We start from the raw sequence: 26,860 nt of genomic DNA, 5'->3' as shown, positions 1-26,860 counted from the left end.
CGCACGGCACTAACTGCGTAAAGTGGGTGCGCAGTGCGCGAAGCGCACCGCGTTCTCACTGTGCGCGCACGGTGCGCGAAGCGCACCGTGCGCGCACGGAACGAACTGCGTTAAGTGGGCACGCACGCCACGAATGGCGTAAAGTAACTTAGCATTTAAAAAACCGTACAAATTCACTGAAAAAACCATAGGTTTCACACACGTTATAGTTAGGAATTAGCATTTAAAAAACCTTGCAAATTCACTGAAAAAACCATAGGTTTCACACATGTTATAGTTAGCTGGACATTTTACTGATAAAAAACCAATGAAATTCCCCCGTTATAGTTAGTGCAGGCAACTATAACTCACGCGACCGCAATCCTCTGCTGATGACATATGTGTCTTTATGAAAAAAAAATATTTGTAATATATGTATAGCTAAAATTTAATGGAAGAAGACATGGGCAAATAAGTGTCTAAATACAGTATTAGCATCAGCAGAGGATTGCGGTCGCGTGAGTTATAGTTGCCTGCACTAACTATAACGGGGGAATTTCATTGGTTTTTTATCAGTAAAATGTCCAGCTAACTATAACATGTGTGAAACCTATGGTTTTTTCAGTGAATATATATATATATATATCACTGATAAAACCACAGGTTTCACACACGTTATAGTTACGAATTAGCATTTAAAAAACCTTGCAAATTCACTTAAAAAACCATAGGTTTCACACATGTTATAGTTAGCTGGACATTTCACTCGTAAAAAACCAATGAAATTCCCCCGTTATAGTTAGTGCAGGCAACTATAACTCACGCGACCGCAATCCTCTGCTGATGACGTCAGATATTACATCACTGTATTTAGACACTTATTTACCCATGTCTTCTTCCATTAATCTTTAGCTATACATATATTACAAATATTTATTTTTCAGAAAGACACATATGTCATCAGTGATGTAATATCTGACGTCATCAGCAGAGGATTGCGGTCGCGTGAGTTATAGTTGCCTGCACTAACTATAACGGGGGAATTTCATTGGTTTTTTACGAGTGAAATGTCCAGCTTACTATAACATGTGTGAAACCTATGGTTTTTTAAGTGAATTTGCAAGGTTTTTAAAATGCTAATTCGTAACTATAACCTGTGTGAAACCTATGGTTTTTTCAGTGAATTTGTACGGTTTTTTAAATGCTAAGTTATGTATTTATTAATTTTTTTTTTCTGGTTTTACACCGTGCGTGCACCGAGCACCCACGGTGCGCAGTGCGTGCCGTGCGCTTTTTAAAAAAAAACAAATTTGTTTTTTTCTCCCTTGGGGGTCCTTTTGTAATCCCCTGACCAAGGCTAGGGGAACTGTCCACCCTGCCCCCTTTTCACTTTCTCCACCTTTGTTTTTCACCCCCTCAGAGTGCGAGAGACAAAATGGCGGCCGACACTTCCTGGTTTCGAACGATTCGAATGTTTACCGACATCGAACAACCAATCAGAATTGGGCTCGCGTACGGCAGGGTGCGCGCACAGTGCGCGCACGGTGCGCGGCTATAGATATGTATGTACTTTTAACTGCAATTTTCTCAGGAACTAATGAACAGATTGACTCCAGATATGCAAAAGGCACATCCCTGACCTGAGGACTACCTCTTTGCCAAATTTAAAGTAATTCTGTTCAGCCGTTTGGGCTGTACCTTGAACTAAAGGTCCCTAAGTAAAATTGCATGGGAAATACGCGTTTTGGGACCCTCCTTTTTTCTCAGCCCCCGCTTGACGAATCCCCCCGAGACTTTCAGGGTACGAGCGGAGCGGAGCGCCCCACCTATTTTGAAAATTTCGCGAGGATTCGTCAATCGGCACCAAAGTTTTCCAAATAGAATGTTGCGGATTTCCTATGGAAACACGGTCCTAACTATAACTATCTACTGGCGACCGCCAGTAGATAATATATATATATATATGTGTATATATGTATATATATATCCACCACAATCGTTATTTCACCATACGAGAGAAGACGATGCCACAGCCACGTGGCCACGTGGAATCGTCTTTTCTGGTATGGTGAAATAATGATTGTGGTGGAGATTAGGGGTTCGCGGCCCTGCCACAGCCTACCGCTACAAGAGGCTTGGGTTTCTTCGCGATCAATAGTTGTGGATGTATATATCTTGTGGTACTGTAAGAGTAAGACTAAGAATAACATATTGTTTTGGTACTCTACTATCTACCATGAGGATTGGAGGCCTAAATAGGCTGGTATTATAATATTCACTGTGTAATTTTGTTGAGAAGGCTTTCTTTTTCCTGCTCGTGCTTTAACACTTGAGTTCACGAGGGAGAGGTCATGGTCTCATGGATCACCCCCCTCCAATGTTGTGCATTGTCTCATTCATTTTCATTTATACAGTATTCCAGCCGTTTACCATGGCAGTACATCATGGCTGGAAAAAAGTATGAGGTCCCACTCCCATTGCATTTGCCAACCAAATGCACGTGTCTTTCATTGAGCATTATTTTACGCCTGGCTTGTCTAACATTGTGTGATGTGAACCTACCAAATGCCCAGAGTGATATTTTTGTTAGAAGATTCTGCAGTGGTAACCAAACTGTCGTGATGTATTGCAGTTGTATTTTTTTATTGAAAAAATAAAGGTGTGGTCTATCTGGCATCTAACATATGTATAATATTTTATCCTAGTCACACAGACCACCAGTGATGCCAGCTCCAGTTCCGCTGCAGGAGGTGAGTCATTTGGAGGGGAGATGCAGTGGTAGGGGTGGGCACTAGTAAGTCACATAATTATTTGCTGATTGACAATTATATTCACTAGCTAATACCAGGGCATCATCAACTCATGACCGTAAAACCTCCAGCTTTACCAGCTGCAGTGTTGGCTGAGTTATTATGGCCTCTTCTATCTGCAACTCACGTAAAGCTCACATAATGAGTTTTGATGGCTTGAGGAAAATGGTAAATAATGGAGGTTGACTGACAGTATTTGTTAATGGAGCCAGATGTATCCCACCCATCATTTATTACCCCCTCCCCATCCATGGCATTTTACCACCTATGATCCACCTATGATCGAAGGGCATATGCTTCAATTTGTGACCTCAAGTGACTTCAGTAGTGCTGGCTGCTCGATGTGCTTCTGCTTCAGTTAATGCGGCATTTAGAATGCTCCCAAGGCATTGCAAACAGAACACAAAAGGATTGTTACCCTTCGCCCACTCAGTTACCTATTGATACATTACTCCTTTATTTTTTCCTAAGTTCTTTCATCCAAGCCTACCAAAAAATTGGAAAATCCATTCTCGGCATGTGGCACTGTTGATTTTGCCATGTGATGTGAAGAGATTCCACAATATATTTCATGGTTTCTGATAACAGATTTTTCCCTTCTGATGGTGGTGGCGACGCTAATGAGTAAGGTGGGAGTAAGTGCATGATTTGATCTCAAGTTTGATGTATGGGATACACTGTGATGAACGTGGCAAATGCAATATATATAGCCTGTTCCTTTCACTGTAGTGCAGTCCATCATTTTCCACAAACGTCTACTTATGGCAACCAGGATAATATGAATATCTGCATTTCATACGTGAGGTGTGTGATGTAGTATCTTACTTATTATTCATCTGTATCTTACTTATTATTCATCTGCCTCTTTGGAGTCGGGGTAGAAATAAAAATGCATTTGGAGAAGCGAAGGGCCATTTGAATTAAAAATAGATAATAATTGTCAACTACAGCTGCCCCAGTTGCAGACAGTAGCAAAATATCCAACCCGCTGGCTAGCATTATTTTATCACGACCCGCAACTTGTACTCCATAGTGAATAATGCCGGACTCATTAATGAGGGGTAATTTATTTTACCACTTCAAGTGTCTGTTTACAGTTAATTGAAAAGCCTTTAGAGGAAAAAAAAACAAATCACAGTTTTTTTTTAATCTGGTTTTATTCTGCCTTTATAATTTTATGCCACACAGTCAGTGATTGGTTTTTATGGAAGGCATGTGTGGGTAAAACATAAATTGGACTTGTGGCTCTCCTAATCATATCACATTAAATTCCAATGGCCCTAGGGAGCCAACAATGTACTGGTCCGGCACATAAGCAGGAGTGTTGAGCTCATCTTTTGCCTTTCGTTTAGAAGACCTGTGGATTGTAAAACAAACTGTATTTTAGAGTCATGGAGAATGACAGAAGGAAGGCGAGCATCATGAGGAGTGTGTCAAGAAGACTCGGAGGCAGAGCAAAGAAAACAAGAGGGTGTCTCAGAGTTTCACTTTTGCCACAAGTCCAACACACACAGCAGCATTTCACAAAATGCACCTTTCTCCATTCCACATAGCTGAGTACTAGCCCTCAGGCTCTTGGTTTACCTTTGAAATGAAGTCAATAACTTCTTGCGTTTAGCTGTTGAAGAAGTAGTCATTCAGCCCCCGCCCTGAGTTCTTCCATCCTGCTCCTGACTCCGAGTAACTCTGCCCCGAACAGTCATCATGACCCGATCAAGATAGACATATAGTGCACTGCTGTAGTCTTGAAGAACAAGTTTAGAAACAGAATTGCAGAATTTTACATTGATTTTTGTTTGTTAACTAAAATTACTGTTCTGGTCTCTGAAGAATGAAAAAGGAGACAACCCTGCAATTAAATCTGGCAAAGTGTGAAAGGGCCAATCACCTTGAGGGTAAAAGATTATCGCCCATCACTCAGGCCCCAAACATTGCAAATCAATCATCTAAAGAAAGTTCCCTCATTACAGTTCAACACACCCTCCCTTACTGTCAGCCACTACATGAATCTTCAATCATCACTCACAAGCACTCGATAATCTGATCACTCATTGGTGCAATGGGAAGTTACTCATTCCAATCCAAGCACAGTTGTAGGTACACTATCTCCCCTTTGTTGCAAGCAACAGATTGGAATTCGTCAGTCTTGTAAATCAAATGATTGTCTTAGGAAGCCATCATAGATGAAGAAAAAAACAGAAGAAACACAGGAATGGACCATACAGGTTAATTATTAATTAATCGGTATGTATCTAGTATTAGAATAATTAAATAGAACTCAAAATGGAGCACATAAAAATGAAGATAAAGTTGATATTCCATATTCTTCTTTTTTGTCCAATGCAATTGCAGTGTTCTACAACAAAATCCTTTTTGCCCTGATGAAGACCTTCTAACAAAGATTTTAATTTCCTTCTCCGAAGGTTGAAATGCATTGGCATCTCCCAATTGAGGCAAAAAGCAACCAGCTTGTAAAAATATATGAAATAAACAAATAATCTGGTCCATATTAAATAGACATAGACCTTGAGCTGTATACGAATACTCTGACCTCACACCAGGACCATACAATTATAAAAAGGGTTTGTGGAGATAATAATATGTTGGCCCCGCCATTTAGAAGTCTATAGTAGGACTTGTTAGTTTCCTTGTGGGTTGTTTTGTGAAGTTAAAACTGTCGTTTGTAGTGTTAAATGTATTGATTGTAAATGTTGTAGTTGTTGTTTTGAACACTGAAATAATGTGTTTTGTGTACGATGTATAACCATGTATGTTTCTCCACGTTTATTTTCTTGTTAAGAAATTAATTGTTTGATATAGCCAAATGACTAGGCATAAAAGAAAAATTGATACAATCTACTTAAGCTGTTTGGTTTAATGTAAAACTGTAATAAGTAATATAACACATTTATTGAGCAGATTTGGAGTTAATGAAAGTAACTCCAGCTGTCTAAAAGTTCATGCAGATTGATGGTGGGAGAGGCATCCCCTTTTTTGTTACTACATGTTAATAGATTCCAGCCTCTTCAGTCCGGAATTGAATCACTCCCCTTTTCGATACACCAGGAGATGGACAAAGCACTGGGAGGAGCCTGCTGGAGAGGAAAATTAAGTTGGAGTCTCTGGAGCACATCTTTCCTGTTGGAAAAAAAAGTAAATAAAAAAGGTATATAGCACAAAAAAAAACAACTGCAATGGCCAGCTGGAGAAGAAAAACCACTCAAAATGCCTCTCAGCTGCATCTCAAGCACAAAAGCTGCTCAAGTGCTCTGTTTGTGATCAGCACTACATTGGCGCTGTCAGGGCCAGAGGCTGTGCTAGCGAGTGCAAAGTCTCACGAGAGCTCGCTTGCGGGGGTAGAGAGTGAAGCCTCGAGCACACTCACAAGCGGTCTGAGAGTATTGTGGCGCTCACGAGTCAGCGTCAAAACAAACCTCGAGCAGGAGTATTATCCTTTATGAGATTACAGATCCTCTTAATAATTGTCTACCCCTGGATATGCTAGCTTTTGCCAAGAACTATAAAGTGGTCCGACCACACCACCTGGAAAGTTATGGACACCCGAAGGAAGGGTAAATTAGAAAAGATAGAGTCCAACAGATGCCCTGCCACATGCATGGGATCTTTCACTCACTGAGTCAGTTGAAAAGCTTCCAGACTGCTGACTAAATTATCCTCTTGACTGCAGTTACCATGATCAAAGTATAAGTTGAGGTCACCAATGATGTTAAAATTATCTAATTTCACTGCTACAGAAGAATTATGGTGCACCAAAGTTTCCCTGAAGCATTTCACTGGCCCAGGAGGTCTGTGTACCAGTGGGCCTAAGGAGGTAACATTTTTATTCAGTAGAATCTAAAATAACAGAATTTTGCATTCTTGAGCATTGAATAAAATCATCTTAATGATTAATAGCAATCCCCCCCTAGTTCCATCACACCTTTCAATAAGGTACACAACCAGGAGAGTTGTAAGGATCATGACATCAGGGGAATACTCTGAGATAAAGTCCAACATTTCCTCGTAGTGTTGGTCCAGAGAGCTGCAACTGATGCTGAAATTCACTGGTCAGCTTCCCCTCATTGCAAGCCTATCGCTACCATAAAAGCGTATAGTAAGGCCACAGTGCTGACAAATTGAATCCACCCCCGTGTCCCAGAGAGAAGTGCACTTACTATGCGGCACAGAACAATAAGTTAGCAGCTGGAATGTATAATATTGAATGGCTTGTATGCTGAAAAAAACAGAATCCCTGGCACCATCCTGACAGATGGGTGCAGACGGGCTTGCCTTTGATGTCTCTTTAGTGCACCCGCGGCGCGTCCATGCATCAGCCCACATTTTATAGGTTGCTGGGCACTTAGGTTCTATCATGAGCCAGCCTACTAGAGCGCTAACTTCCATGCAGAACAGCCTAACTAAATAGCCGTCAGGAAGAGTACTCTGTTGCAAGGCACATGCGGTGGAGAAAATCCTGCCAAATCCATTCTGGGCAATATTCCCAGACAGTTCATAATAATAAGGGCTAAACAGCTCTTAGGTTGCTTATGGTCTGATTCAGGAAGGACCTGGCCAGGCAGTTCAGGCTGGACTGTTCCCATCGGAGCAGGGTCAAGACTTATTTGCACATGATTGCATGCAAATTGAGGTGGCATAGTGGATGGAAAATGGTGGATTGGGATGCAACCCGGAGTGATTGAGAGTGGCTGAGATTATTTCAAGCATTCCATCCATCACTTTGTATTTTGGTGCCCCTGGAAATAAAAGAGAGCAACACTCCATGTTAGGGACAAACAGAAGATCGAAAAGCTGGGTCACAAATAAGAGGCAGGCAAGCGAGAGTGACAAGGAAAGCTAACTAATGGTAAGCAATTGATTGGACCCAAGCCCCGCTGGTAAGGTTCAATAGGCCTTGCAACAGAAGCCTATGCGTTGTTTAGCAATCTCCACCTTAGGACTACCCACCCAGACCCCCAAAAACCCCAGTTACCCAAAAATATTTTTACTATAACATCTGTTAAAAATAATCACACCACATTCCACAAAAATATAAATACTGAAATTAAAGTATAATACAATAAAGTAAAACAGTAGAGTAAAAATGATATTACAGAAAACAATATTTTTTATTTCAAGTAAAACAGTAAAAAGAGATATATTTAATATCAATATTTGAGTCCACAAACTATTTGTATTCACAATGTTTTGACCACAATATTAAGGTCAGAAATATAGTTTTTAAAATATTTTAGTGAATGCCCTAATATTTGTTGAACTGGTCACATGAATGGCTGTAGAGGTGATTTATTGGTTGTATCAGTAACTGTACGGGTGTCTGTGTAGGTGGGTATAACTGGCTGTATTGATGAGTGAGTGGGTTAGTCAATTGCTGTATCAGCTAGTGAGTGTGTGTGAGGGGCTGTATGTGTGAGTGAGTGTGTATGGATGTGTACGTGAGTGGATATGTCAGTGGTCGATGGGTGAGTAACTGGGTATGTGAAGGCAGTATCGGTGAGTGATTGGGGAATATGAGTGACGGTATGGGTGAGTGAATGAATGTGAGAGTGGCTATATGGGTGAGTGTGTGCTTGTGTCAGTGACTGTATTGTATAATCGTGTGAATACGTGTTTCTATCTGTATAAGTAAGTAAGTGGGTATGTGTGTAACTGTAGTGGTAAGTGGCTGTGTGATTGACTGTATGGGGGAGTGAGTAGTTATGTGAGTAGCTCTATGGTGAGTGACTTAGTGAGTGCATGGCTGTATGGGTGTAAGAAAGGTTCTATGATGGTGTGAGTGGATGCATTAGGAATTTTGTGGGTGATGTCATCAGTGATGTTACTGACCATGTTATGAGTGATATACAGAAAGTACCCAGAGGGCTTCTTGGCCCCCATGGTCCTTCAGCATACAGGAGGACTTCATTCTTCAGCCAGTATTGCACCAGTAGATGCTTTTTCTCAGAGTGTTGGAGAAAGGGGGTGGGCCTCTGAAGAACTCTTAGCAATCCTGCTGTGTTGCACTTATTGGAGGTAACTGGAGGGGTTATCTGCCCCCAAAGACCATCAGCAGCCAAGGGGACTTCATGCCCCATTTAGTAGTGCACCAGGAGACGTGTTTGCAGAGTGGTAGAGAAAGGAGGCAGCCCATGAACATCTCTAAGCAATCCCCCAGTATGGGATTTACTGAAGGTAACAGGCAGAGTAGTCGGCCCTCAAGAACGTCCTTGGTGGCCAACAACTCCTCCTTTTACCTCCAGTAAGTCCAAGACAGCGGTATTGCTTAGAGGTCTTCGGTGGCCATGCCCCCTCCATTGTGTTATCTGCACTGGGGAAGTGGTGGTCCCCTGGGCTGTGAGGGGGCTGTGTTGGCCGCTCATTGTTTCTGGCTAAAGCCCTCCTGCATTATGGAAATTGAAAGCCCCTGGGGAGGTGGTGTCCCTGGGGCTGCAGGGGGGACCGCACGGCCCCCTGCTTATTTATAGATGAAGCCCCGGGGAGTAGAGGGTCCCCGGGTGTGGAGGATCCGTGCAGCCCCACACATTATGTAAATTGAAAGCCCTGGGAAAGTGACAGCCCCCGGGGCTGAAGGGGGGCCTGTGCAGCCCCGGCTTTGTTTATAGATGAAGTCCCGGGGAGTTGGTGGTCCCTGGGGCAGCAAGGGAGGCCCACCGAGGGAAGATAAGGAACAAAGCACAGGAGCCCATGCTTCGTTTTTTTCTTAAAATTTTGGCCGGATCCGCGGATCCCGCTGAAATGGTTTTTTTAAATTCTTTTTTTGGCCCTGGAGGATCCCAGTATTTCTACCCTGCCCCTTTTTCTTTTGTTTTAAATTTTTTCTGGGTCTCAGTTTAATCGAGTCCCAAGATGGCTGCCAACACTACCTGGTTGAAGTGATGGCAGCCACTCAATTTCAGTAGTAATTCAGTAGGTTTTTGGGCTACCAGATATCTATATTATTTAAACCTAAATATCTCTGCAACTACTGATATGATTTACATCAAATTACAAAAAGCATGCTTTCTGTACCAACATTTAGCTTTCTGCCAATTTTGATGTAAATCTGTTTATCAGTTTGTGCTGTAGTCGTCTTCAAAAAAAGAAAATTCCCTATAGATTTAAGATGGGGAAAATGCCTTTTAGGACTCCCTTTGTTCTTGGCCCCTGCTTGACGGATCACCCTGTGAATTTCAACATAGCAGCTGAACTAAAAAAGAGACGTTTTTTGAAAAACTTCATGAAAATTTGTCAAGCGATGTCAAAGTAATTGGCAAACCAAAAAACACTTCTCCTATAGAAACTTTGGTCCTAACTATAACTACATACTGGCCACTGCCAGTAGGTAATATATATATATATATATATATATATATATATATATATATATATTCAGTGAAAAAACCATAGGTTTCACACACGTTATAGTTAGGAATTAGCATTTAAAAAACCTTAGAAATTCAGTGAAAAAACCATAGGTTTCACACATGTTATAGTTAGCTGGACATTTTACTCGTAAAAAACCAATGAAATTGCCCCGTTATAGTTAGTTCAGCTAACTATAACTCGCGCGCCCGCAATGCACTGCTGATGACGTCACATATTACATCACTCATGACATGGTCAGTGACATCACTCATGACATCACTGATGACATCTCAAATGACATCACTGATGACATCATCCAGTGAATGTGTGTTTTTCTGAAAATTAAATATGTTTTATATATGTATATCTCAAGGTCGATGGAAGAATAAATGGGTATATAAGTGTCTAAATGGATGATTTGTTTTTGAAAAATTGATTGTGTAACTGACTGATTAAGTGTATCTCTCACTTTGTGTATAAGTGGCTGCATGGGTTGGTGAGTAGCTACATGGGTGTCTATATAGGTTATTAGTTGTTTTTTTGAGTATCAGTCTGAGTGTCTGTATGGTACGGTGGGGGGTATTACGTAGTGCATAGATGCATGAATGAGTGACTCACTGTTTGTATGTGTTGAAGACAGCATGTGTGCAGGACTGTATGGGTGGATGAGTGTGTGTATGGGTGTGTTAGTGAGTGAATGACTGTCTCAATAGTGTCTTCAGGAGTAACTACATATGTTTTAAACTAGTATATGTGACTATTGGTGTATATATGTGAGTATATGTGAGAGGGAGAGATTGAAAGAGTTCCTGTATGAATAAGTATGTGTTTCTATAAGTGATTGTTTAAAAGACTAAGTATGTGTAAGTTTCCGTAGAAGTAAGTATGGTGGTGTGTGTATTACTGTATATGCAAGTAAATGTATGTTTTATTCTTTATTAGCATGAGTGACTATGTGTGTGAGTAACTCTATGGATGAGTGGCATTGTGTAACAGGATGTATAGATGTATGAGTACATATGATGAGTGAGTACATGTATGAGTGACTGTATAGGACTGTTGGTGAATGAGTGGATGTGTATGTGGATCTTAGAATTACTGAAGAGGTTGTTGTAACTGGTATTGGTATGTCCATTGTTTTGAAATTTTTAGTCTCTATTTTTGAATGTGTGTATCAAAGCTTATATTAAGGTGAGAGGAGGTCTGCCACTCTATCACAAGGATGATGTCATCAGTGATGTCATCAGTGATGTCATTTGAGATGTCATCAGTGATGTCATGAGTGATGTCACTGACCATGTCATGAGTGATGTAATATGTGACGTCATCAGCAGTGCATTGCGGGCGCGCGAGTTATAGTTAGCTGAACTAACTATAACGGGGCAATTTCATTGGTTTTTTACGAGTAAAATGTCCAGCTAACTATAACATGTGTGAAACCTATGGTTTTTTCACTGAATTTCTAAGGTTTTTTAAATGCTAATTCCTAACTATAACGTGTGTGAAACCTATGGTTTTTTCACTGAATTTCTAAGGTTTTTTAAATGCTAATTCCTAACTATAACGTGTGTGAAACCTATGGTTTTTTCAGTGAATTTGCAAGGTTTTTTAAATGCTAATTCCTAACTATAACGTGTGTGAAACCCATGGTTTTTTCAGTGAATTTGCAAGGTTTTTTAAATGCTATTTTTTTTTTTTATTCTTCATTTTTTTCAAACATATTTTTAATTTAATTTTCTTATCTTTTATAAAGACTATGCTTAAATTTTTAAAATCCTTAAATATTTTTTTTATATATATTTTTTAAAATAAACATGTAAAATTTATTTCCAGATTTTTTTTTTTTTTTTTTTTTTTTTTTTATAGTACGCGTACCGTAAGCTCACGGTAAGCGTACGGTTTACGCAACGTCCGTAATCTATCTACGCTGCTTGCGTATAGTTACGTACTTTGCGTAGCCGCGCGTACTGCGCGTGGGACGCGTGCGCGCTTACGCAACACGCGCACGTTACGCGGAAGTGCCGGGGAGTGACTGTTATGCGCATGCGCGTGTCTTTTTTACGCGCACGCGTACTTTTTGCCGTAAGCGTACCGTAAGCGTACCGTAAGCGTACGGTTGGTCATGTGATCATGAAACACAACTTTTGATTGGTTGAAACTACTTTCAGTTCTAGAACTCTCCTACACCACACCCATTCCCCTCATTTCTGCTTGTGATCCCTTGGGAGAAGGAGCTGGTTTGTCTTTGGGATACGATGGCAGAACAGCAGAGCTCTTCTGAGAGTGAGGCTAGCACCAGCAGCACTGTCTTGAGGCAGAGAGCGAGGAAAGTAAAGCCTTCTTATGTTTGGGATTATTTTACTTTTCCAGAAGGCCAGCAAAAGGTGAATGCACCCTTAGTTACTTGCAAGCTGTGTAAGCGTGTACTTTCTAGAGGTAATCCTAACAGGAAGTATTCCTTTGGGAATCACACCATGAAGAGACACCTCCAGGATGTACACAGAAGGACACATGGTCATCTTTTTGGAGGTAACTCTTCAGAAAGACGAGCCAGTACATCCACAGCAGCTCAGCCTGGACCATCACCTGCAGGGCAGACTCCTTCTTCTGCAGGTCAGGTGAGCCCTTCATCTGTGGGGGGAGAATCTCCTTTTGCTGGCCCTCTGGAAATTAACCCTCGGTTTGCGAGGGTTGAAGTACGGTGCGCCACTTGTCACGATCTAATTACTTATAGGGAGACCAGTGTTTCCCTGGTGAACAGTAAAATAGATCAGCACACTTGTCGTACCGTCTAATATTCCCAATCTTTCTTTCCTCTGTCCCTGCATGAACACAACGGTTCTTTTAAGAGCCAACCTTATCTTTCATCTTTTTTTTACATATGTTTTTTAAAACTTTTTTTTATTTTTTTTTACCGTACGCGTACGGTAAGCGTACCTTTTTTTTTATTTTTTAAAAAAAACACTAAAAATCATTTATCACATTAGAAGGTCCTTGAGAGACTACAATTATTATTATTGACTTACCATACTCACTCAAAAAAATATTTATTCATTTGTTTTTTTAAAAAATAGTTTTTAAAATGGTTGTAGTTTCCGAAAATTTTCTATATCGATCTGAAAAAAAAGAAAAAAGTATTAATATTTTTAAACCATTTTATAATACAGTACACATATTTACATTTTTTACCCAAAAATATTTTTGCCTTATTTTTGCTGTTTTCAGAATATATTGCATTTCACTATAAATTGTGAAAGCAATTGCATTCATCATTTTACAGCGGGCAAAAAAAAATAACAATCTCAAAGATTGTATTAAAAAAGCCCAGAATCTCTTCTCACTTAAACTTATCATTACAGAAATGCATATTATTCTAAAAAAATATCATCTAAAAACAATACTTTTTTCTTTAAAATACCGTCTGATATGTTTGTTTCAGAAGTATAATCACAAAATTATATCTCAAATAACTCCAAAATACATCTGATTTTATTTCCTTTAGGCCAAATAGTATTTTTTTTTTTTCCTGGAATAAATTTCCAAGGGAAAACCATTAAAATTCTAAAGTTTAATCTGTCCAGATCTCACCAATTCTCTGTAACATTTTGGTTCACGAAAATTTTTTGAATAATTTATTTAGTCCACAATAGAATTGCTTACTTTTCCACATGGCCAAATAGTAATTTTTTAAATCATTTTTGAAAAAATTTCCAATGGCAGTCCAATAGCATTCCAAAATTTAAAATGTGCAGAAGTTACCGATTATCTCTAAATTATTGGTTTTTCAAAATTGCATTAAAAATTAAAAAAGTCCACATTACAATTGGTTATCTTTCCTTTAGGCCAAATGATAATTTTAAAAATCTTTTTTCTACAAAATTGCAATGGTAATCCAGTAAAATGGTAAAATTATTTTGTCCAGATCTTGCCAAATCTCTCTAAAATTTAGGTTTCAGGAAGATTAGATAGGAATTTGCTAAATCAAAAGGCAAACGTTGTTTGAAAATCAATTGGGAATCATTACACAGTGTCCAGCCTTTTTCACATTTTAGATAAACTGTGTAATGTCCAGAAGTAACAGTAGGTCCATCATGGAAAATTATTGCAACAGTTACAAAAGTTTTTCCTGAAATTGATAATTGCTGTCCTGTAAACTTCTTTATTAAAGTATCCAATTTTGATCCATCAGCTCTACATCGTTGCATCATTAAAATTACATTCTGTCCGTATTCCCTTAAAATTAATGTTGATAACATGTCAGAATTACACTCACCACATTTCATGCTATGATTAGCATCTTTAACTAATTTTGCAAAAGTGACTGTTTTACTCTCTGGCAATGTCAAATAAATAAACCTTTCATTATCAACAATAGAGCCACATATATTATAACAATTATCACAACTATGTTCCCATTTATAAGAGAGACCAAAAAAAATGTCAATGGGAACTCCTTCTTCTTCCACTACCTGAAGAAAATACATCAAAAATTCGTGTGCATCTTGCTGTTCATTTTGAGAAAACTGTGTTCGTCCTGAACATACATCTAAAAGTTTTCTAATATCAGTAGCACTTTCTATTTGAGTTTTATCTTTACTCAGCTTTTGAAAAAGGAGACTGAGCTCTGAACAGAATCTTTTTCCCTGATTTACTATTATCTGCTCTTGCAAACTTTCCAGATAAAATGCAACATTCAGCACTACATTAGCGTAGCAGTTGACACCAGAGCTATTTTCAAAATGACATCCTACAACCTGTTCTTCATTGTCCTTTTTCTTTTTGTTTGCAATTACATCACTCCTCTTTTTTTTCCTCTTCTCTATATCTTCATTACAGATATTCTCATTTCTCCTTTTACGAGAAACTACACGTTTCTCCAACACAGGATACTGACCTAAATGAGGAGCATAGCTTCTTCTTAATCTATTATACTCCTTTACACAGTTTGTATCAGCACTAACTTTTGAGTCATCAAAGTCTATCATGAATAAACCTGATAATGTTTTGACTCGTGACAAAGCTACATATGCCATACCTTCTTTGAACACAGTTGAACCAATGTTCACAAATGCACAATCTACAGTCAATCCTTGAGACTTGTGGATAGTTACAGCATATGCTAGTGAAAACGGAAACTGCTTCCTACGTACATATAAGTCTTTCACAAGCATGAAACGAACTGAACAACGACAAATGTCTTTAACTTCCTCTATCTGATCAAATTTTATTTTTAAACATTCAATTCCATCTTTTTTCTGATAATTAATAAAACCCACAACTCTTCCCATCGCTCCATTCACTAAGCCTTTCTCAACATCCAAATTTCTCCTTAAAAACACTCTACAGTTCATGCAAACATATAGATTTTTTTCTAATCCTGCTGTTTTGGAGATGTTCTTCTCTAGTGAGTCCAATTTATTTTTCAGTTTGCCTGTTACTGTGACAGTAATTCTTCCATCCTCAATTTTGTCCACTGCTTCCAATTTCCTGATGTCTTCCTTTTCCAATTTCAAAAGCTCCTCATTAAATATTGAGCATTCACGTAGAGTTGGCATTAAGCAGATGACACTTTTGTTTTCTGCAATATTCTTGTATATTTTCTCTGCAACTATTTCTTCCTTTGGAAATAAATTATGTAGCAGCCGACTCTGTAATGCTTTTTTCCCAACTTCTGTGAGTAGTCCAATCCTGATATCTTTCAGAATACTTCCATATTCTTCATCGTTTGCTTGCCTCATATTAGTTGTAAGTTCCTTGTACTCAAAGAAGGACCAAATATTTGTATTTCCAATGCTTCCCAATGACTTCTTCGTGTCTTCATGTGTCACAGTATTAAACACTGGTTGTCCTTTAACTGGAGTAAGTTGCAAAAGATCCCCAAAAACTATGACGTGTTTTCCACCAAATAACACGTCATAGTCTGTCTTCAAAATTTGCTGCATTCTTAAATGCACAAAGGCAAGCATTAAGTTTGATACCATGCTCACCTCATCAATAATGAGAACTTGCATCTTCTTCAATACTCGTGAAACTTCCAAGGATGCTTCTCCAGTTAGCTTGTTGAATTGTATTTTGTTCTCATGCTCCACTGGTAACATTAGCAAACGATGTAAGGTGATTCCTTTTATGTTATATGCTGCTAACCCAGTTGGAGCAGTAACCACACAAGACAAAGTAGAATCCGTTTTTTGCTTTAGGTAGCTTCTGATGACTTTAATTAGGAAACTTTTTCCAGTGCCAGCTTGTCCGCTTACATACATCCTGATTGGATGAAATGATGTGCATGAGCACTCTTTTTTGATATGTAGAAATCCGTGATCAATTTTGTTTTTGATCTCTTCATAAATTTGTTGCTGCTCTTGATTCAGTTGTCTTTCCAAATTTTCTAAGTCTATAAATTCTTCTTGAGCTTGATTCATAGCCGTTTCCACTTCATTCATGGCTATTGATGCTTCATTTTCAACGATTGGTTGTCCTAGGGGATCTTGACTGTGTGTTCCTGAACTTTGGCTGTCCTGAGAACTGTCTCTAGCTATTTCTGCTGCAATTGTAGTTTCCTGTTCAATTTCTTCATTTAACATTTGCAGATAAGTTGAGAATGTACTGCATTGTATGCTGTCTTTGCAAGCATTAAAAGAATCTTCATAGCTCTGGAATTCTCCCAGTAGTTCATCCTCTGTACGCCATGGTTTAAACAACTGTAAAAGAGCCAAGTAGTAAAATTCTTTCTTGTCGGTAGTGTCGCAACTCAGCTTCCGGTGATTTATCAAACTTCCTTTGGTTTGCTTCACCAAACATCCTTCTTCACCAACAACTTTATATTTTCCACTGTTGATGTCTTCTGCAGCTTTCCGTGAATAAATGTAGTTCTGTAACACTTCATAGAGACACATGTTCTCCAGATGATGACTTCTCTTGGGATAATATGTGTCCAACATGTTTGTTTTCAATATGTCTGTACTTTCTGGGTCATTCTCAGCCAAATATTCAATTTCTCCAACAGATTTCAGTACCCGATTTCTCATTGCTGCAAGGCCTAAACTTGCCCAAATTATTCTTCTTGACTTCGAGTAGAGACTTGCAGAAGATAACCTATCTGAACATTCGTAGGATCCAATTTCTCGATGCGATAACATCTTCAAACTGAAACTGTACAGCTTCTTACTGACAGTCTTCTCGTGAGAAATCTCTTCCCACATTTCCTTCAATTCTGTTTTTTCTGATTTCGTAATGTAAGACGTTACATATCGAGCAACAGCAATGGAATTGTCAGCAACATACTGTATATCCATGTTAGCGTTCCACATGGATAAAATGACTGGGTTGTAGTCATTTATATTTTTTGATTCTTCTTTTCTTTTAAGGTTGTAGGTATTCTTAGGTGATTTTCTTGTGATAGTATGTCTCACAGCTGACATAAAACTGTTGACTCTTCCATTTGTAAGAACAGGTCTAGGAAATCCAAATCGACATTTAGTGTAGTATTTTTCTTTGCTCTTGTATTTCCGTCGACAGTATTTTCCACACCGATGACTTTGGAAACGTAGAACTTGCTCCTTTAACTTGTTCTCTTCTGTGCTTTTAGGTATAGCACATGTTGCATATTCTTCAATGTAAGATAACACTGCTTCATCAGTATCTGTTCCAAACTTTGGGGCATCCTTGATCCACAGCAGCATATGAATATGAGGAGCACCTCTTGCCTGGTACTCTTTTCTCCAAAAGAAATCCACTACTTCTCCAAGGGGTGGATTTTTTTTATTGCAGATGAAGGATATCATAGCCTCAAATCTATGATTGAAATATCTGCAAACATTAACCGGATCCAATGAGCACAGTTCTCCTGCTGTCTTGTATTCGATGTTTTTAATGTTTGAATTGGCCTCTCGTAGAAAATCCAGTAAATCATCCCAAGCGTACTCGGCACAGCTTAGGGTAAGGAACCATGTTGGTGTTCCTAAATTGCGTAACATGCATTTTAGTTCACCATGGCGTCGGTACCAATATTCATTTGTCCCACGCTGACAAGCCATCAGATTGATCAGTTGTGTTTCCAAATGATCATCTCGGTGCTGCACTTTCTCCATAAAATCCTTAGCAGACACATTTTGTAAATGTACTCCACTTTTTAAAATGTGATTTACTGCATAAGACAGTGCAGACAAGTCGCTTTCAAATAAAAGATGGAACAAATAAGGAATACTTTGTCGAAATCTGGGATCTTCAGCATATAGTCTTGTAGTTCGATACTCTGAAGCTGGAATCTGTTCTGGACGTTCATCGTATCGTCCTCCTTTTCCTTTAGGAAACAGCTGGGGAAAACATCGAGCTTCCAAGCTCTCCTCCCATACACTCACGGGATTTCCTTTTGCTTTCTTCATCTGAAAGAGATCAATATTGTCTCCCATAACTTCTTTCGAATGGAGAGGATGTATGCTAAAATGTTCATAAATTTCTTCTTCCTTTGACTTGTCCACTTTTTCAATTTGTCCAGTTGGTGTTTCTGTGTCTCCTTGTAAATCTTCTTCTTCTTCTTCTTCTTCTATATAAATTGATTCATACCATTTGTTATTTTTTTTCAAATACAAATTTGCTCTTTGTACTTTCCGCACATCTACCAGCTCCTGCCAAATCTTCTTATTCTTTGTAGGTACACCATTAACCAGAATAATTAATGGTTCAGTTTCCAAAGTATCCGCATCAATAGTTTCCATATTTTTTTTCAAATCCAAGGGCAAATACACCACTCTACCTTTTAAACCTCTCAGTAAATCTGAAGGAGGTAATTTACCAGTTTTGGGCTCCATACGTACTATGGTCTGGAACGGATGAACACATTGAATGAGTATAGACTCATATGTATTTAATTCAGAAAGTTCAGCAGGAATAGCATCCAATTCTAAATTATTATGTACAGCTCTGGTCGGCATTCTATTTTCCTCTAACTTGTTGTAGCAGTATTTACAAATACGCTGATCTTCACCCAATTCAAAACAATTTTCAAGAAATATATATGTGGCAAAATCCATCCACTTATAATTATCTTCATTTTCACTCTTTCTGTAGAGATCAACATTCCTAGTTTGTTTTCTATAATGAGTTCTGCGGCAACAAATACAAGTAACATTTGGTCTTTCATTAGAGATTATTGCAAATTTTGTTATGTGATCATTAAATGTGTTACTTACAGAGGGTTCTACATTCTCTTCCACTTCTTCCTCATTTACTGTGTCCTTCTCTGCACTGTTTTGTTCAGGACCAAAGTAACAAAACTGAATTTCATCAACAACCTTCTCTACATCTGATACCGTTCCTCGGAACAGAGCCCTATTCAATTCATTTAACTTTATTGCTGGACTTTTGGCAAAATACAACCGTCTCACAAACTTTCTCATTTCAGTATGATGAACAGCCAGCATCCTAAAATGATGGAAAACACTATTGCACACTTTTCTAGATAGACAAGCAAGAGAATGACCCTGCAAACCAGTATTCTCTCTCACTCTGCATGGATCCAGACTTTGAAGCACCTTAATCTTTTGTTTTACACTTTTTTTACTATATTCTCTTAGAAACTCTCGAAATCTGTCAATAGATTCCTGACGCACAGTGCAAATACTACTACAATTCCAAGTGTACACTGGGGCTTTAGGACGTCTCCCCATTGCCTCATCTGCCATCACTTGTACCTCATCTCTTGGAACCATTATCTCCTTCTCCATTATGCAACCATTTTTTACTTCGTATGAACGACCTCTGGTGTCAACTGCATGCAGCAAACTATTACTTTGAAAATAGCTCTCTTCATTAAAAAAAGGTTCACTACTTGAACTATGCATCCACTTTCCTAAAAACACTTTACAAAAGTTTGTTCTGTTCACTACTCTTTTGCTTTTGCTTTGTGATTTCAGTACATTAACCATTTTATCTAATGTACGCATCCTATTCAAAATTAATATGAATAGTTTCCTTTTTAATTCTAATGCTTTTGCTGCAATGGCTTCAATTTCTTTTTTTCTCTTGTAATATTTAGCCTTTTGCTTATATTTCTTTATATCCTTTATCAAATTGGACATAACTCTTCTCTGAAACATTTTTCTACGTATCTCTTTAAATGCTGTTTTTCTGTTTATGTTAAACTTTTCAATTGCAGAAGGTATATTTGCATTAACTAAATTCTCATTTTTTTGCTGTTCTCTATGTTTTGTTACATTTTTCCGAGAACAGACATTTTGTACATTTTTCTTTGTTTTGAATATTTTGTTTAGAAATTGTTTTTTTTGCTTACCAGAAGATTTTTTCTTTTTCCCAACATCAGCATCTTCTACTAACTTTGGTCCTCCAGTTGTCTTCAAATATAGTTTCTTTTTTAGCGTTTTTTGAACTCGAGATTTTGTAGGCATCTTAAATTTTGTTCACTGTTCTTCAGTAATACCTGAAAAAAACTAAAAAAAAAATCCTTTATTGTATTTAAATATATTACTACATTTCTTTTCACAATAGTCACAAAACGAAATTTCTTTGCCAATTTGAATGCACACAAACTGCTCTTTTTTTTGGGCAAGTGAAAATCTCTTTTACAAACTGTCACATTATGAAACCAAGCTGTTTTTTCAGACCACCACCATGTGTATTCTCTGTGACTGCCTACACTCCAGCAGGGGCAACCAGCCTTAGTGATGCTGAATGTATTTGCATTACAGACTTAAACCTGAAAACCCCACTCGCTTCTAATTACTGTGCATGACTTTACATGGCAAGCACATGGGTGTGTGCTAAGCCTCTGCTTCTTCCCCCAAAAATTCGCTCCCCCTTTCCATCTACTGCAACTGTGAAATCACCAGAGCAAGACGCAATAAATCTCTGCCTATAATTCTTCTATGCACACAGAGTCATGTTTTCACATTAGTGCCAAAACGAAATTTCTTTGCCAATTTGAAAGCACACTTACTGCTCTTTTTTTTTCGGGCCAAGTGAAAATCTCTTTTTACAATTTGAAATCACTTTTACAGACTGACACATTCTGAAACCTTTTTTTTAAATTTATTTAAATGCACATGTCCAAGCTGTTTTTTTTTCAGACCACCACCGTGTGTATTCTCTGTGACTGCCTACACTCCAGCAGGGGCAACCAGCCTTAGTGATGCTGAATGTATTTGCATTACAGACTTAAACCTGAAAACCCAACTCGCTTCTAATTACTGTGCATGACTATACATGGCAAGCACATGGGTGTGTGCTAAGCCTCTGCTTCTTCCCCCAAAAATTCGCTCCTCTTTTCCATCTACTGCAACTGTGAAATCACCAGAGCAAGACGCAATAAATCTCTGCCTATAATTCTTCTATGCACACAGAGTCATGTTTTCACATTAGTGCCAAAACGAAATTTCTTTGCCAATTTGAAAGCACACTTACTGCTCTTTTTTTTTTCGGGCCAAGTGAAAATCTCTTTTTACAATTTGAAATCACTTTTACAGACTGACACATTCTGAAACCTTTTTTTTAAATTTATTTAAATGCACATGTCCAAGCTGTTTTTTTTTCAGACCACCACCGTGTGTATTCTCTGTGACTGCCTACACTCCAGCAGGGGCAACCAGCCTTAGTGATGCTGAATGTATTTGCATTACAGACTTAAACCTGAAAACCCCACTCGCTTCTAATTACTGTGCATGACTATACATGGCAAGCACATGGGTGTGTGCTAAGCCTCTGCTTCTTCCCCCAAAAATTCGCTCCCCCTTTCCATCTACTGCAACTGTGAAATCACCAGAGCAAGACGCAATAAATCTCTGCCTATAATTCTTCTATGCACACAGAGTCATGTTTTCACATTAGTGCCAAAACGAAATTTCTTTGCCAATTTGAAAGCACACTTACTGCTCTTTTTTTTTCGGGCCAAGTGAAAATCTCTTTTTACAATTTGAAATCACTTTTACAGACTGACACATTCTGAAACCTTTTTTTTAAATTTATTTAAATGCACATGTCCAAGCTGTTTTTTTTTCAGACCACCACCGTGTGTATTCTCTGTGACTGCCTACACTCCAGCAGGGGCAACCAGCCTTAGTGATGCTGAATGTATTTGCATTACAGACTTAAACCTGAAAACCCCACTCGCTTCTAATTACTGTGCATGACTATACATGGCAAGCACATGGGTGTGTGCTAAGCCTCTGCTTCTTCCCCCAAAAATTCGCTCCTCTTTTCCATCTACTGCAACTGTGAAATCACCAGAGCAAGACGCAATAAATCTCTGCCTATAATTCTTCTATGCACACAGAGTCATGTTTTCACATTAGTGCCAAAACGAAATTTCTTTGCCAATTTGAAAGCACACTTACTGCTCTTTTTTTTTCGGGCCAAGTGAAAATCTCTTTTTACAATTTGAAATCACTTTTACAGACTGACACATTCTGAAACCTTTTTTTTAAATTTATTTAAATGCACATGTCCAAGCTGTTTTTTTTTCAGACCACCACCGTGTGTATTCTCTGTGACTGCCTACACTCCAGCAGGGGCAACCAGCCTTAGTGATGCTGAATGTATTTGCATTACAGACTTAAACCTGAAAACCCCACTGGCTTGTAAATACTGTGCATGACTATACACGGCAAGGACATGGGTGTGTGCTAAGCCTCTGCTTCTTCCCCCAAAAATTCGCTCCCCCTTTCCATCTACTGCAACTGTGAAATCACCAGAGCAAGACGCAATAAATCTCTGCCTATAATTCTTCTATGCACACAGAGTCATGTTTTCACATTAGTGCCAAAACGAAATTTCTTTGCCAATTTGAAAGCACACTTACTGCTCTTTTTTTTTCGGGCCAAGTGAAAATCTCTTTTTACAATTTGAAATCACTTTTACAGACTGACACATTCTGAAACCTTTTTTATAAATTTATTTAAATGCACATGTCCAAGCTGTTTTTTTTTCAGACCACCACCGTGTGTATTCTCTGTGACTGCCTACACTCCAGCAGGGGCAACCAGCCTTAGTGATGCTGAATGTATTTGCATTACAGACTTAAACCTGAAAACCCCACTCGCTTCTAATTACTGTGCATGACTATACATGGCAAGCACATGGGTGTGTGCTAAGCCTCTGCTTCTTCCCTCAAAAATTCGCTCCTCTTTTCCATCTACTGCAACTGTGAAATCACCAGAGCAAGACGCAATAAATCTCTGCCTATAATTCTTCTATGCACACAGAGTCATGTTTTCACATTAGTGCCAAAACGAAATTTCTTTGCCAATTTGAAAGCACACTTACTGCTCTTTTTTTTTCGGGCCAAGTGAAAATCTCTTTTTACAATTTGAAATCACTTTTACAGACTGACACATTCTGAAACCTTTTTTTTAAATTTATTTAAATGCACATGTCCAAGTTGTTTTTTTTTCAGACCACCACCGTGTGTATTCTCTGTGACTGCCTACACTCCAGCAGGGGCAACCAGCCTTAGTGATGCTGAATGTATTTGCATTACAGACTTAAACCTGAAAACCCCACTCGCTTCTAATTACTGTGCATGACTATACATGGCAAGCACATGGGTGTGTGCTAAGCCTCTGCTTCTTCCCCCAAAAATTCGCTCCCCCTTTCCATCTACTGCAACTGTGAAATCACCAGAGCAAGACGCAATAAATCTCTGCCTATAATTCTTCCATGCACACAGAGTCATGTTTTCACATTAGTGCCAAAACGAAATTTCTTTGCCAATTTGAAAGCACACTTACTGCTCTTTTTTTTTCGGGCCAAGTGAAAATCTCTTTTTACAATTTGAAATCACTTTTACAGACTGACACATTCTGAAACCTTTTTTTTAATTTTATTTAAATGCACATGTCCAAGCTGTTTTTTTTTCAGACCACCACCGTGTGTATTCTCTGTGACTGCCTACACTCCAGCAGGGGCAACCAGCCTTAGTGATGCTGAATGTATTTGCATTACAGACTTAAACCTGAAAACCCCACTCGCTTCTAATTACTGTGCATGACTATACATGGCAAGCACATGGGTGTGTGCTAAGCCTCTGCTTCTTCCCCCAAAAATTCGCTCCCCCTTTCCATCTACTGCAACTGTGAAATCACCAGAGCAAGACGCAATAAATCTCTGCCTATAATTCTTCTATGCACACAGAGTCATGTTTTCACATTAGTGCCAAAACGAAATTTCTTTGCCAATTTGAAAGCACACTTACTGCTCTTTTTTTTTCGGGCCAAGTGAAAATCTCTTTTTACAATTTGAAATCACTTTTACAGACTGACACATTCTGAAACCTTTTTTTAAAATTTATTTAAATGCACATGTCCAAGCTGTTTTTTTTTCAGACCACCACCGTGTGTATTCTCTGTGACTGCCTACACTCCAGCAGGGGCAACCAGCCTTAGTGATGCTGAATGTATTTGCATTACAGACTTAAACCTGAAAACCCCACTCGCTTCTAATTACTGTGCATGACTATACATGGCAAGCACATGGGTGTGTGCTAAGCCTCTGCTTCTTCCCCCAAAAATTCGCTCCTCTTTTCCATCTACTGCAACTGTGAAATCACCAGAGCAAGACGCAATAAATCTCTGCCTATAATTCTTCTATGCACACAGAGTCATGTTTTCACATTAGTGCCAAAACGAAATTTCTTTGCCAATTTGAAAGCACACTTACTGCTCTTTTTTTTTCGGGCCAAGTGAAAATCACTTTTACAGACTGACACATTATGAAACCACCATGTGTAACTACAACAAAAACAATTCCCATTTCTATTATTCATTTCTTAAGTTACCACATACATCCCCTCTCAAACTGTAAACTCACCTTTAAAATTAGGTAGTTGTGAAAGAAATGTGACACTCAAACAGCAGATTATCAGAGCCAGGATCTCTGTTGTGTTCACCTCTCTCCTCTCAGCAGAACCAGATAATGGCAAACTTTCCCTCTATTTTTCCACACATATACATGTAAGTTTCAAATCTCAGTGCTTCCCCCTTTTTTTCAAATGTAATGACACATTTCTATTGGTTGAAAACCAACCCTTTTCCAAAAGTACCCTGCCCCCAACTTGACTTCTGCCTAGTACCCTTCCCCCAACTTGACTTCTGCCTGCTACCATAGCAACAGCTCATGGAACACTGCTGTGTGCAGTTAGGTCAGAAGTTCGACACACAATGTTTCAATTCCACAGAGCAAGAGTGCTTGACTTTTCAAACCTAACAGCAAATCCATAGTACTGTTCTTTGGTTACACATCTTTTTGTACCAATACAAAACATGCTTCTATTAATTTTCACATACAGCCTAGTTTTTTTTCTAGAATGGTATGAAACAGCCAATCAGTTCTTTTTGTTTTGTAAAAAATATGTATGCCTCCATTTCCAAACTGTCTTTCTTTTCATATTGCCATTCTACTGAAAGACACCTCCTGAGTGCATCCAGTTCTCCTTTGAAGATGTTCACAGTGTGGATTGTAGGGCACAGCTATGTCTTCTGGAGTGAAAAGTTTGCAGAGAAAACAGATATGGTGAGAGACCTTGCTTTGCCAAATGTAGACATTAAATGGATTGGTCAGAGAGGGTTAAAGTGGCACCAATTGATGCCATTGGTGAAATCCTTCATTCAAATCCAACACCCTGACCTCATAATAGTGCACTGTGGTGGCAATGACCTAGGCACTTTGACTGGGGTAGGTCTGGAAATGCTTATGAAGGACACCTTTGCACAACTGTTTACACTTTTCCCTAAAACTGCCTTTGTGTTTTCCAACATATGCCAAAGGCAAAAATGGAACTGGTCCAATCATTTCTGTCCACAGATTGACAAAGCAAGAAAGCACGTCAACAAATCTGTTTCTGCTTTCCTCCGTGACTATGGTATGGGTGCCATTTACCACAACAACTTGCGTTACGACATGCAAGACATTTATAGAGGAGATGGTGTGCACTTCAATGATGAAGGGAACAGAGTCTTCCTCTTGAACCTTAGACTCTGCATCGGTACTTACTTGTAGGTACCACTAAAAAAATGACTCCATAAACACAACAGCTCTTTTTAGAGCTCCCTAATTTCTAAACTCTTAAATCTGCTTTTCATTTATTTATTTTTATTTTTTTTACCGTACGCTTACCGTAAGCTTACCGTACGCGTACCCCGTGATTTTTTTTAAAATCAATAAATGTTTTTTTTGTACTTTTCTGTCCTTCTTTGACCCCCTTACAATTGTTAGGGGGTCTGTAACTCTCCTCATTGCCCCCTTTCCTTGTTTTCACTCTTTTTTTTCAGAGTGAAATACACAAAATGGCGGCCGCCGCTTCCTGGTTTCGGCCGATTCGAATGTTTACTAAGATCTAAGAGCCAATCAGAATCGCGCTCGCGCACGCCACCGTACGCTTACCGTAAGCGTACGGTAAGCGTACCGTAAGCGGGCTCAGATATATATATTGATTTAAAGGCTATTTTCTCAGAATCTACTGAACAGATTTACACCAAACCTACAAAAGGCACTTCCTTGACCTAGGGACTACCTCTCTGCCAAATTTTGAGTAATTCTGTTCAGCCGTTCGGGCTGTAGCTCGTTCTAAAGGTCCTATGGAAAAATGCATGGGAAAAACGCGTTTTGGGACCCCCCTTTTATCTCAGCCCCCGCTTGACGGATCCCCCCGAGACTTTCAGGGTAGGAGCGGAGCGTAGCGCCCCACCTATTTTGAGAAATTCGCG

Source organism: Triturus cristatus, chromosome 11 (assembly GCF_964204655.1).
Source record: "Triturus cristatus chromosome 11, aTriCri1.1, whole genome shotgun sequence".
Classification (NCBI taxonomy): Eukaryota; Metazoa; Chordata; class Amphibia; order Caudata; family Salamandridae; genus Triturus; species Triturus cristatus.
This window is presented reverse-complemented; position numbering follows the sequence as displayed.